The sequence below is a fragment of the Monodelphis domestica genome, chromosome 1 (assembly GCF_027887165.1).
Source record: "Monodelphis domestica isolate mMonDom1 chromosome 1, mMonDom1.pri, whole genome shotgun sequence".
NCBI classification, from domain to species: domain Eukaryota; kingdom Metazoa; phylum Chordata; class Mammalia; order Didelphimorphia; family Didelphidae; genus Monodelphis; species Monodelphis domestica.
Window position 1 is genome coordinate 593,594,138 of NC_077227.1, and position 12,412 is coordinate 593,606,549.

Sequence of the window (12,412 nt, forward strand, 5' to 3'; positions counted from 1 at the left end):
TCTCAAGAATATATTGAATTACTGATTTTTTTTTCTTATTTTTTCTTATTTCTTTTCTTTTATTTTTTTTATCAGAATATTTGATTTTTTTCTCATTTTTTGTACTGAAGGTACACATAATTAATATTAATATTATTTTTTCCCTGCAGTAATACAAGTTAATATATATACTCTTGCTATAATATCAATATATGCCTAAAAGCTTTAAACTATGGGAACCTGCCATTTATTGATAAAACATTATAGGACTGTGATTAATGTTTGTGTCTGATTCCAGGAAAAGGGATAAAAACAAGGAGCACAGACTAAACCTGAATAGTGCCAATAGAGCACACATGAAATATTAAAGTGAGACTCAAGGTTGCGACGCTTAACTTATGTTTAAGTCGTAGGACTTCCTTGTATCTACACTCCTTTTGAAGTACTCAAACAAGTACAAAGCTTGACTATCATGCTGGCTCCCTATATCTCTGAAGGAAAAAAATCAGACAAGGGAATGACATTTCCCCATCAAAATAGAATTCTAATTCTTTCCTTCTTATATTATGGCAACTTCCTGTAGTCTTGGCTACAAATGGCTAAGTGAAATATTACTGTATTCTGTCCTACATACTTGTGGGATAGAAATTACTTTAAACTGGACCTATACAAGGCCTATTTTGAATTTTTCTTATGTTTTTGATTATTTTTCTATTCTTTTGATAATTGACACATACACCCCCATAACTGAACATTGCATTCTGAGCTAAACTTGATATTTTTTTTTAAATACTTACTTCAGGGGGGATTGTATTTTAATTTAAAATTTAAGAATTTTTGAATTTTTTTTGTTTGAGATTTTATTTTTATAAAAATCCAAGACTTTTGTTTAAGATTTTACTTTTATAAAAAATTCAAAGATTTTGATTTTGTTCAAGAAAAGATCTTCAAGAAAGAAGCTTGAAACTTTTATATCCAGAGAATGAACTGTTGCAGAAAGATGCCAAAAACCTACACTTCATCAAGAAGATCAAGAATGAACTTTGGATGTGATTGATTGGACTGAACTTTTGATTGAATATTTATTGTAACATTTATGCCAAAAGGGACTGCCCCTAATTTGGCTTTCTGTCAATGCGCCTAGCAAACATTGGTTTTGCTTTCTTTTCTTTTCTATTTCCTCTCTCACTATTCTAATTTCTCTTAGAAAATTGAATATTGTGTATATCTTTAGTTAGAAGTGAATTTAGAACTACAAAATGATTATATTAAATGATCAATGGGGAGACTAGTCTCCCAATGATCATCAGGGGGGATTGTAAACCTCAAATTTCCTTAGACTTATAATTGTTGAAAATTTCACCATTGGGATATTTCATACTTGGAAAATTTCTTACTGATAGTCTATTGGAATGGGAATCCCATTGGCATGGGAGGTTCTTTCTCTTCCCTTCTTAAGATTACTTTAGGACAGAGACCCTTTGCTGAACAATGGAAAGGACTTTGATCTATGCTTAAGCATAGAACAGGAATTTCTTTGAGTCTTGATTGATTTTAGAATTGATACAATGGAGATACTTGGAATAAATCTCCACCCTATTCAGTCCTAATAGGATTGAGTAAGGGCTGCAGCCTAGATCAAATTTTAATTATTCCAATCTCTACCATACTCAAGTTAACAGGATTTAGAAAGGGCTGTAGCAAAGGAGTATAGATTTAATCATTTGAAAATATGACCTTCAACAGACATGTGCAAAAGCCAGAAACCTCTGGGCGGTCCTGGGTTAAGCGAGAGCCTCCATTGACAGGGAAATTGATGAAGAGTGATTGGTAGATGTGAGGACTGAGGGGAGGCAACTTGGATGGTGTCCTTAAAGATAGGAGGGTCTGGAGAGGAGAGGATGGAGTTTTTTGGTCGGTGTGGTTCCTGGGCTCTGAGGAAGCTTGCTCTGAAGGAAGCTGAAGGTGGGGGCCTCTGAGACTGTTTCTCCATTTTGGACACGTGAGTGAAAGGGACTGATCTCTTTTCTTTGCCCCAGCTATCTAAGGGCTTGGGCCTTTTGGCCCAGCCTAAACAGAAGGGGTATTTAAGCCCTATTCCCTTCTCTCCCCTTTCTCTCTCTATATATATCTCTAATTCCTTTCTTGCTCCTATTGTAATTAAACTCCAAAAAAGGCTGACGGCTGACTTGAGTTTTTCATTTAGGAATTACATAGCTGATTCCTTGGCGACCTTAAATTAATATATATCAGTCTTTTAAAGTGATTCCCTTGTAACAGTGCTAGACAACATTTTAATTTTGGGGCCACAAACAGGAGGTTGTGAATCTTAAAACTGCTCAGACTCTACCTTAGAAAATTTGGTTAATCTATTCCCTTATTGCAACAATGGAGATACTTGATCAGGAATGTATTGGGAATTTTAACATTACTCCACCCATACTTAGACAGTGCCTTAGGGGAAGATAAAGTTGTAAACTCCTTAATGAACAATGAAAAGTCCCCAACTCATACTTATAGTGAAGCTAAAACTGTAAGCTAGGTGGTCTGTTTTTAGATCTAATACAAAAGGGTGCTAAGTACCTATAAAGGTTAAATTAATCACTAAAAGGTCAAGCAATTTACAAAAGGCAAGCTTAACAAAAGAGGTGTGAAGTTTTAGTCTACCCAGAGAAAGTGAGAACTAAAGAGTAGTGAGAACTAAGAATGGGCAGTCCTGGGAAAAACTCTACTATGATTGGTAGATGTGAAAATTTAGGGGAGGTGACATAAGAGAAATTTCTCTTTAAAAGGTGCTGGTCTCTCTGAACTTAGTTGGAGTTTTGCTTGGGACAAAATCTTGTGGTGAGTGGATAAAAGACTGACTAGTAGTCTCTCTTAAAGCTCAGGCCTAGGCCAAAGGCCCTTCATACTATTTTCTCTTCTTCTTCTCTCTCTCTCTCCCTTTCCTTAATTCCTTCATTTGTATTAATTAAAATCTCCATAAAACCCAGCTGACTTGGGTATTTTCATATTTGGGAATTTTTCCCATGGCGACCACTTATTTTTTATTTAAATCAAAACACTAAAAATCATCTTTACAGTTTGGGCAATCCACAGTCTTGAAACCCACATTTTTCACAGTCACAAGGTAGGGCCACTTCCAGATTTACAAAGTCCTGATTAACCTGTGATGTGGATTTTGTTTTGCCCTTATACTTCTATAGTTTGTAGGGTTGCTTTTTTTATGATTATTTTGGCAGTGTGTATAAATTACATAATTTATAATTAGTGTGGAAAAGACATTACTAAACTATAATAATATGGGATGACAGATTTAAGTTTAGCAGCATGGATAATCTTTAAAAGTATATTGGTGGGAAAAAAAAGTATATTGGGGAAAACCATCCACATAATTGACCACATCAACAAGCAAACCAACAAGAACCACATGATTATCTCAATAGACGCAGAAAAAGCCTTTGATATAATACAACACCCATTCCTATTAAAAACACTAGAAAGCATAGGAATAGAAGGGTCGTTCCTAAAAATAATAAACAGTATATATCTAAAACCATCAGCTAATATCATCTGCAATGGGGATAAATTAGGTGCATTCCCAATAAGATCAGGAGTGAAACAAGGATGCCCATTATCACCTCTACTATTTGACATTGTACTAGAAACACTAGCAGTAGTGTGAATTTTAAAAGTCTCCATCTTGGTCTAGCACCCAAAAATTGTGCACACCCACACTACACCGGCATGTGCTAGTCAATGACAAATCAGAAATAACTAACTGCCCACCTGGGCTGTCCTAAGCCAAGCTAGAGCCAACCATTGGCATTTGTGAGACACAGGAAGTGAGGTAGGGAACAGCCTCTGGGATTCTCGGACTTCCTGTGGCGAGAGCGAGACAGGAGTGGGTGTTAGGAGCTTGGACAGGGAGGACGCCCGCAGACAGCTTTCCTTCAGATCACTCACGTGAGTTAAGGACTGATTCTTTCCACCTTGGCCCTTTGGGCCTAGAACTCCCTCTGCCTTGGTCAGAGGTTGAGTAGCCCCTTTCCTTTTTCTCTTCTCTCCTTCTCTCCCTCTCCTTTCCCTACTCCCAGTGTGATTAAACCTCCATAAACTCCATTCTGACTTGAGTGTTTCATTTTAGGAATTTCATAAGTAAATTCCTTGGCGGCCATTGTTCAATATTACATAAATCCTGTAGCCACAATTTTAACCAATTACAGTGCTCATAACCTCTCCCAGAAGCCTAAAATTTCTACCATTACAGTAGCAATTAGAGAAGAAAAAGAAATTGAAGGCATCAAAATAGGCAAGGAGGAGACCAAGTTATCACTCTTTGCAGATGACATGATGGTCTACTTAAAGAATCCTAGAAATTCAACCAAAAAGCTAATTGAAATAATCAACAACTTTAGCAAAATTGCAGGATACAAAATAAACCCACATAAGTCATCAGAATTTCTATATATCTCCAACACAGCTCAGCAGCAAAAACTAGAAAGAGAAATCCCATTCAAAATCACCTTAGACAAAATAAAATACCTAGGAATCTATCTCCCAAGATAAACACAGGAACTATATGAACACAACTACAAAACACTCTCCACACAACTAAAACTAGACTTGAGCAATTGGAAAAACATTAACTGCTCATGGATAGGAAGAGCCAATATAATAAAAATGACCATCCTACCCAAACTTATTTATCTATTTAGTGCCATACCCATTGAACTCCCAAAAAATTTCTTTACTGATTTAGAAAAAACCGTAACAAAGTTCATTTGGAATAACAAAAGACCAAGGATATCCAGGGAAATAATGAAAAAAAAAAACACAAATGATGGGGGCCTTGCAGTTCCAGACCTTAAACTATATTACAAAGCAGCAGTCATCAAAACAATTTGGTACTGGCTAAGAGACAGAAAGGAAGATCAGTGGAATAGACTGGGGGAAAGCAACCTCAGCAAGACAGTATACGATAAACCCAAAGATCCCAGCTTTTGGGACAAAAATCCACTATTCGATAAAAACTGCTGGGAAAACTGGAAGACAGTGTGGGAGAGATTAGGTTTGGATCAACACCTCACACCCTACACCAAGATAAATTCAAAATGGATGAATGACTTAAACATAAAGAAGGAAACCATAAGTAAATTGGGTAAACACAGAATAGTATACATGTCAGACCTTTGGGAGGGCAAAGACTTTAAAACCAAGCAAGACATAGAAAGAATCACAAAATGTAAAATAAATAATTTTGACTACATCAAATTAAAAAACTTTAGTACAAACAAAACCAATGTAACTAAAATCAGAAGGAAAACAACAACAAATTGGGGAAAAATCTTCATAGAAACCTCTGACAAAGGTTTAATTACTCAAATTTATAAAGAGCTAAATCCATTGTACAAAAAATCAAGCCATTCTCCAATTGATAAATGGGCAAGGGACATGGATAGGCAGTTTTCAGATAAAGAAATCAAAACGATTAATAAGCACATGAAGAAGTGTTCTAAATCTCTTATAATCAGAGAGATGCAAATCAAAACAACTCTGAGGTATCACCTCACACCTAGCAGATTGGCTAACATGATAGCAAAGGAAAGTCATGAATGCTGGAGGGGATGTGGCAAAGTAGGGACATTAATTCATTGCTGGTGGAGTTGTGAATTGATCCAAACATTCTGGAGGGCAATTTGGAACTACAAAAGAATATCTACCCTTTGATCCAGCCATAGCACTGCTGGGTCTGTACCCCAAAGAGATAATGGACAAAAAGACTTGTACAAAAATATTCATAGCTGTGCTCTTTGTGGTGGCCAAAAACTGGAAAACGAGGGGATGCCCTTCAATTGGGGAATGGCTGAACAAATTGTGATATATGTTGGTGATGGAATACTATTGTGCAAAAAGGAATAATAAAGTGGAGGAATTCCATGGAGACTGGAAGGACCTCCAGGAAGTGATGCAGAGTGAGAGGAGCAGAACCAGGAGAACATTGTACACAGAGACTAATACACTGGTATAATCGAACATAATGGACTTCTCCATTAGTGGCGGTGTAATGTCTCTGAACTATCTGCAGGGATCCAGCAGAAAAAACACCATTCATAAGCAGAGGATAAACTGTGGGAGTAGAAACACCGAGGAAAAGCAACTGCCTGACTACAGCGGTTGAGGGGACATGACAGAGGAGAGACTCTAAACGAACACTCTAATGCAAATACTAACAACATGACAATGGGTTTGAATCAAGAACACATGTGATACCCAGTGGAATCATGTGTCAGCTATGGGGGGTGGGGGGGAGGAAAAGAAAATGATCTTTGTCTTTAATGAATAATGCTTAGAAATGATCAAATAAAATATTATAAAATTTAAAAAAAGTATATTGGGAGTTGATGGAGTCTTGTTAAAGAATGTGTTTATGGATTTCTCTTAAGTTTTCTCTTGCAGCAAAGAAGCTGTCTGGTACAAAAGGCATCTGCAGGAAGACAGAAGTCTGTGAGACAGGAGGCTGAAGGCATCATATCAGGGCCCACCAGATGTGAAAGACTTAAGACTATGGGAAAATGGGGTAGTGTTTTACTTGTTAGTTTTTTTTGCCAAAGGCAGACTCCCTGCCTTTCTGGCTCAAATGTCAATTGCCCAAACCTGTATCCTTAGGCTTTCCCACCATTGGGATGGAGTCCAATCCCATATAGCATTACCCATTTGTCCATTTGTTTGGTCAGTGACATTTGGTCTTGACCAAAAGGGGGCGTGTCAACATGGAATTTAGGAATCCCAAACTTATGGCCTAGTGGGATCTGATGAACCCCAAGTCTCAGGACTAGCTTATAGGTTGGAGACCCCAAACTTTGTACTTGTTCCCTGTTCCCATGGGAATCTACCCTGAAGGAAATCTCAGGCTAGCATTTTCAGACTGAGTGGGAGACCCTCAGGGGAATGACTATCCTAGTTGGGTGAGACTAAGCATATGCTAAGGATCCTTTAGTATCCATTGTAAGTAGCCCCTTCTCTTACACAAGCTTGATTGTATCCTGTCAGTGTAGTTGGAACACTCTCATTTTCTTTGTAGCTATAGTGATGTCAATCATCTTTCCCTGCCCCTGGATTCCCCAAATGGTATATGGGTTCCCCAAATTCTTTTGTTCCTCTGAGTGTCATCTAGCATTGTGGGCACTCCCAGGGATAACATCCCCAGAGTCTAGGGTTTATACCCTGAAAAAGTTGTGGTGCTGAACTCTGGGTAAAGGGCCAAATTGGATTTATCCCTCTCCTGATTAAAGACTTGGTTTTTCTGACTATTTAATAGTTCTATGTTATTTCCAAGTTAATACATCCAAGGTATAGTTCTCTAACTGGTTCTAAGAAGAGTCCATTTTTCTCCTCTCCATTTTGTCTTGGGGGCTGTATTTCTTGTTTTTCTTGCATGAATGGTTTTCTTTTCTTCCTTTTTTGGTAATAAAATGTTATTTATTATATTATGAATGTGAATAATTCTTGTCGTTAAACATTGGGAATCTAAATCTGGAGATTTTCCAAAGTAAAATGGCTTGGCTCTTGTCATTATAGTGAATAGGATCAACACAAGCACCCTAAATCCCTCCCACCCACCCCCCTTTACTGAATCCATTATCTTTTCAAGACCAAGTGATTTTGCTTCCCTAGAGCATAAAAATACACACACACCCCAAAAAATAATAATGAAGGGTGTATACTATCATTGGCACACAAATAAGATGTGCTTTAACTCACAATGGAATCGCAAAAAAAAAAAAAAGAATTGCAGCTCAGATCCACCAGTCATTGAGTATCACTGAGCCTCACTTTCCCATCAATACAAGGTTAAAAATACATGTCCCCTGGCTACACTCCTGACACCCCAAAGGATTTTGTCTACAATGCCACAGAAATCTTTTCGCTCTGGAAACTCACTCCATCCCTGGAATACTTCTCAAATGAATATTCTTTTTCTACCAAAGAAGCAGTGCCTTGCATGGGTAAAAATGGGACTCAGTTTACAAATATGACAGCAGTTTATTTCCTCCCCAGAAAATGCTTAAGGCATAAAACAACTCATATGTATTAAATACAGAAACAAAAAAGTCATAAAATAGCCAATATACAGGCTTATCCCAAGTGGTGAAAAAAAACTTAATTGTATTCCTGAAAAAGCCAGGACTGCTATTTCACATTCATCTTATATCTGTTAGGAAATCACAAGGTTCAGATCTCCTGGTCAGTTGGGTATGATTCTTTAATCTTATAGGTTTTAGGGTGATCCTCTCTAGGATCACTTCTTTTTTGAGAAGAATGCCATTATGGGAATCATCTTCCACTGGGCATCTGGCATCCATCCCCTAGAACTCTTGAAATCATAAATTACCTACGAAGGCTAGACATCCTCATTTCTTAAGACTGCTGTTCATTGACTTGTGGCTAAGGAGGGAAACAAATGCAGAAGAAACAGCCTGGGACTAAGGTTTATTTAGGCAAGGATATATTCTCATTGCCCTGTGTTTGTAGCCACCACTGCTACTGAGGAGGAAAAGAGTGAAATTCCCTTCCTATTCCCCTTGCTAGAATCTAAAGGATAGAAAACATCAGATGCATTCCAAATGGGGATATTTTTTCTCTCTAGTTTTTTTTTTTTTGCTTTGCTTTTTTTCCCCATTAAACCCCATGGAAGGGGGTAGTTGAGTGGCTCAGCAGATTGAGAGCCAGGCCTAGAGATGGGAGATCCTGGGTTCAAATCTGACCTCAGACACTTCCCAGCTGTGTGTCACTGAACAAGTCACTTAACTCCCATTGCCTAGTCCTTATTGATCTTCTGCTTTGGAACCAATACACAGTATTGATTTTAAGGTGAAAGATTTTTTAAAAATCCCATGGAATGGACAGCTCCTTCTAACTTATCTTTGATTTGACATAATCCACCAGTTACCAATAAGGTGTCACTACATCATTTTAACATGGCCCATGTTCTTCAACAAAAGAACAGAGCATATACCCATCTTCCTGGCCCTACACCAGGAAATCAGAGGTTTCCCTGACTTCTTCCTTCTATAATCTAATGATACTAGTTTTTCACTGAAATAAAGGTTCATCTTTTTATCACCAATATTCTGCCAGTGATTCCAGATGGTTATGAGTCATGGAAAATTGCTATCTTTTAAAGAATTGAAATTGAGGATCATCCAAAAGCCAATGGAGAGGCATATGGTGGGTGTGAACAGACTGTGACATTACAAATAAGGAGATATAAAGAAATAGTGACAAAAGAAATAACATCAGAGAAATGTATCACCAAAAAAGAAAATTAGCCAGTTATAGAGGCAGCTAGGTGATACAGTGAATAGACTGCTAGACCTGGAGTCAGAAAGATCTGAGTTCAAATCCAGCCTAAGACATTACCTAGCTATGTGACCTTGGGCAAGTCAAATAGTCTCTGTCTGCCTCAATTTCCTCATATGTACAATGAAGATAATAATAAACTTACCTTCCAGAGTTGTTGTGAGAATTGAATGAGATTGAAGTAGTCTAAAAAGAGGAGGATAGTAAAATTGAAATAGATAAAACAGATAAAAATCCCTGACAGCATTTTTTAGGGAACAGACCTGGCTTCTCTCCCCCAGGAAGTTGAGCTGTTTATGCAGACAGCAGACCAGTCTCTACTTAGCTAGGGGGTGAGAATTAGAAGGGGCAGGAAGACAAAGGAATTTCAGGACTATCAAAGAGGTCAGGATAGAAGCAAGATAACATATGGCTAAATAGGGCCAGGTGACTTAATGGATGTGAAAATAAACAGCCCCTAAATAACAGCCCCCATATAAATCTGAGGATTGTCTCCTCATCTCTGACCCCACATTCCTGTGTTGGTGATAAGGTTTGTTTGATTAAGAACCTATGTGTAAAAAGAAATAACTTTGTATCTTGTAACCACATATAAACTGTCCCAAAATGTTAGATCAAAGCAGCTTGCACTAGGGAAAGCTAGTAGATTCTTTATTTGTTCTTTATTAATAAATTGTACATTCATTTTTATAACCTTACCTTGGAATTAGGGAATGTTTCCTAACTTTAAAAATTATGTCAGCAGAGGGGGTAGCTGGGTAGCTCAGTGGATTGAGAGCCAGGCCTAGAAATTGGGAGGTCCTAGGTTCAAATTTGGCCTCAGACACTTCCTAGCTGTGTGGCCGTGAGCAAGTCATTTGACCCCCATTGACTAGCCCTTAACACTCTTCTGTCTTGGAGCCAATACAGAGTATTGACCCCAAGATGGAAGGAAAGGGCTTAAAAAAATAATAAATAAATAAACAAATAAATCGCAGTTCCAATAATTGAAATTCTGGGTGTTTGAACTCACTTTGTGAAGTGTACCACATCAAGATATTTTAAAAATGTTTTTGCAAACCTTCAAGCCCCATATAAATGCTAACTTTATTATTATGCAGCAGCAGAGACAATGGTCCACATACTTCACTGGAGCCAAGTCAGAGAAAGACATTCAGCAGATGGATTTAGGAGAGGCACAGATAATTTCCAGGAACAGATGCATTACAAACTATCAAATTAACCACCCTTATTTCACTGTGGTTTTGATGAAACTATCAAAGTAATGATACTTGTTATACTTTTGCTTCATCTATATGAGCATGCCCTCCACTCTTAGATTGTAACCCTTCCCTCCTGTAGAAGATATTCTTCATGTTGGTGGCCCAACATTCAGTAGTAAGAATTATTATTATGCAAATAAAATAACTTCCAAAATATCAACAGAAGAAAACAATTATTACATTTATAAAGTACTTTAAGGTTCACAAAGCACTATAAAAATTTATGTGTCTGTATGTAGATATATTATATGTATATGTGTAACTTCAATTAAAAAGCATTTATTAAGAGCTTACTAGGGGAAGCTAGGTGGCTCAATGGATGGAGAGCCAGACCTAGAAACAGAAGGTCCTGGGTTCAAATGAGACTTCAGATTCTTCCTAGCTATGTGGCCCTGGGCAAGTTATTTAACTCTCAGTTGCCTTGGCCTTATAGTTCTGCCTTGGAACTGATACTTAGTATTGATTCTAAGGCAGAAAGTGAGGGGTTAAAAAAAGGTTTACCATATGCTAAGTACTATGCAAGGCAGATGGCAATGAGGTGGCACAGTGGATAGAGTTCAAAATTGGTCTCAGACACTAGCTCTATGACCATAGACAAGTCATTTAAATCTGTTTGCGTCAGTTTCCTCAGCTGTGATTTGAGCTGGAGAAGGACATGGCAAACCACTCCAGTATCTTTGCCAAGAAAATCCCAAATGGGAATAAAGAGTCAACCATGACTAAAACCACTGAATACAAATGAAAGGCATTGGGGATATACACACAAAGAATGAAACAATTCCTAAACATGAGGTACTAACATTCTAATGGCACATATAAGAACATATATAAATATATACAGCAATAATATGTAAGACATGTGGGCTCTCATGTATTGATTTGGCTCATGAGCGGTAGGGAGAGACATCATTTGAAGTCTAGCTTGCCTCTGAGGAGAGCTCAGGCATTGAATACATCACTGTCAGCATACTAGTTGGGGGAGAGAAGTAGGCCAGTCCTAGAAGCTCCACAAAATTGGTTATTCTTTCATCCAATCTCCAAGAGGAAAACCAGATTACAATGATATCTTTCTGCTGCCCTAAAAGTTTCTGTTCTAGAAGTATGATTTTTAAGGGTCTAGAAGGAAGACTTAAATACTCTTTTTTTAAAATTTCTTTTCTTAAACCCTTACCTTCCATCTTGGAATCAATACTGTGTATTGGCTCCAAGGCAGAAAAGTAGTAAGGGCTAGGCAATGGGGGTCACTTGCCCAGGGTCACACAGCTAGGAGGTATTTGAGGCCAGATTTGAACCTAGGAACTCCTGTCTCTAGGCCTGACTCTCAATCCACTGAGCTACCCAGCTGCCCCCCCCCCTTAAGTACTCTTAAGGGGGAGGGGAGCTCCAAGTTTACTACACCTACTAACTTGACTCCTTCCCATCAAATGATATTTACACAAAAGACCATCATAAATAGTGAATAGCTGGTAAATTTATTTATCCAAGCAAAAGAGTAAACAAATCAGAGAATTATACCAATTATAATATATCAGAAAATATGTATAAGAATGAATGAGTTCTTTAGATGGGTACATAAGATCTAAGCTCAGCCCAATTCAAGAGAGTGGGCTTGATCTCATCCAAGGAGAAGTTCTCTCTTCAAAGTGGAGAGGTAAACAGAGAATCTTGTTCCAAGAATAAGACATTCCATTTCCTAGTTCCAGTCATCTTCTCTGGTTGTCTCCCATGTCTGGAATACTCTCCCTTCTCATCTCCTTTACTGGCTTCCCTGACTTCCTGTAAGTCTCAATTTCTACAGGCTGTCTTTC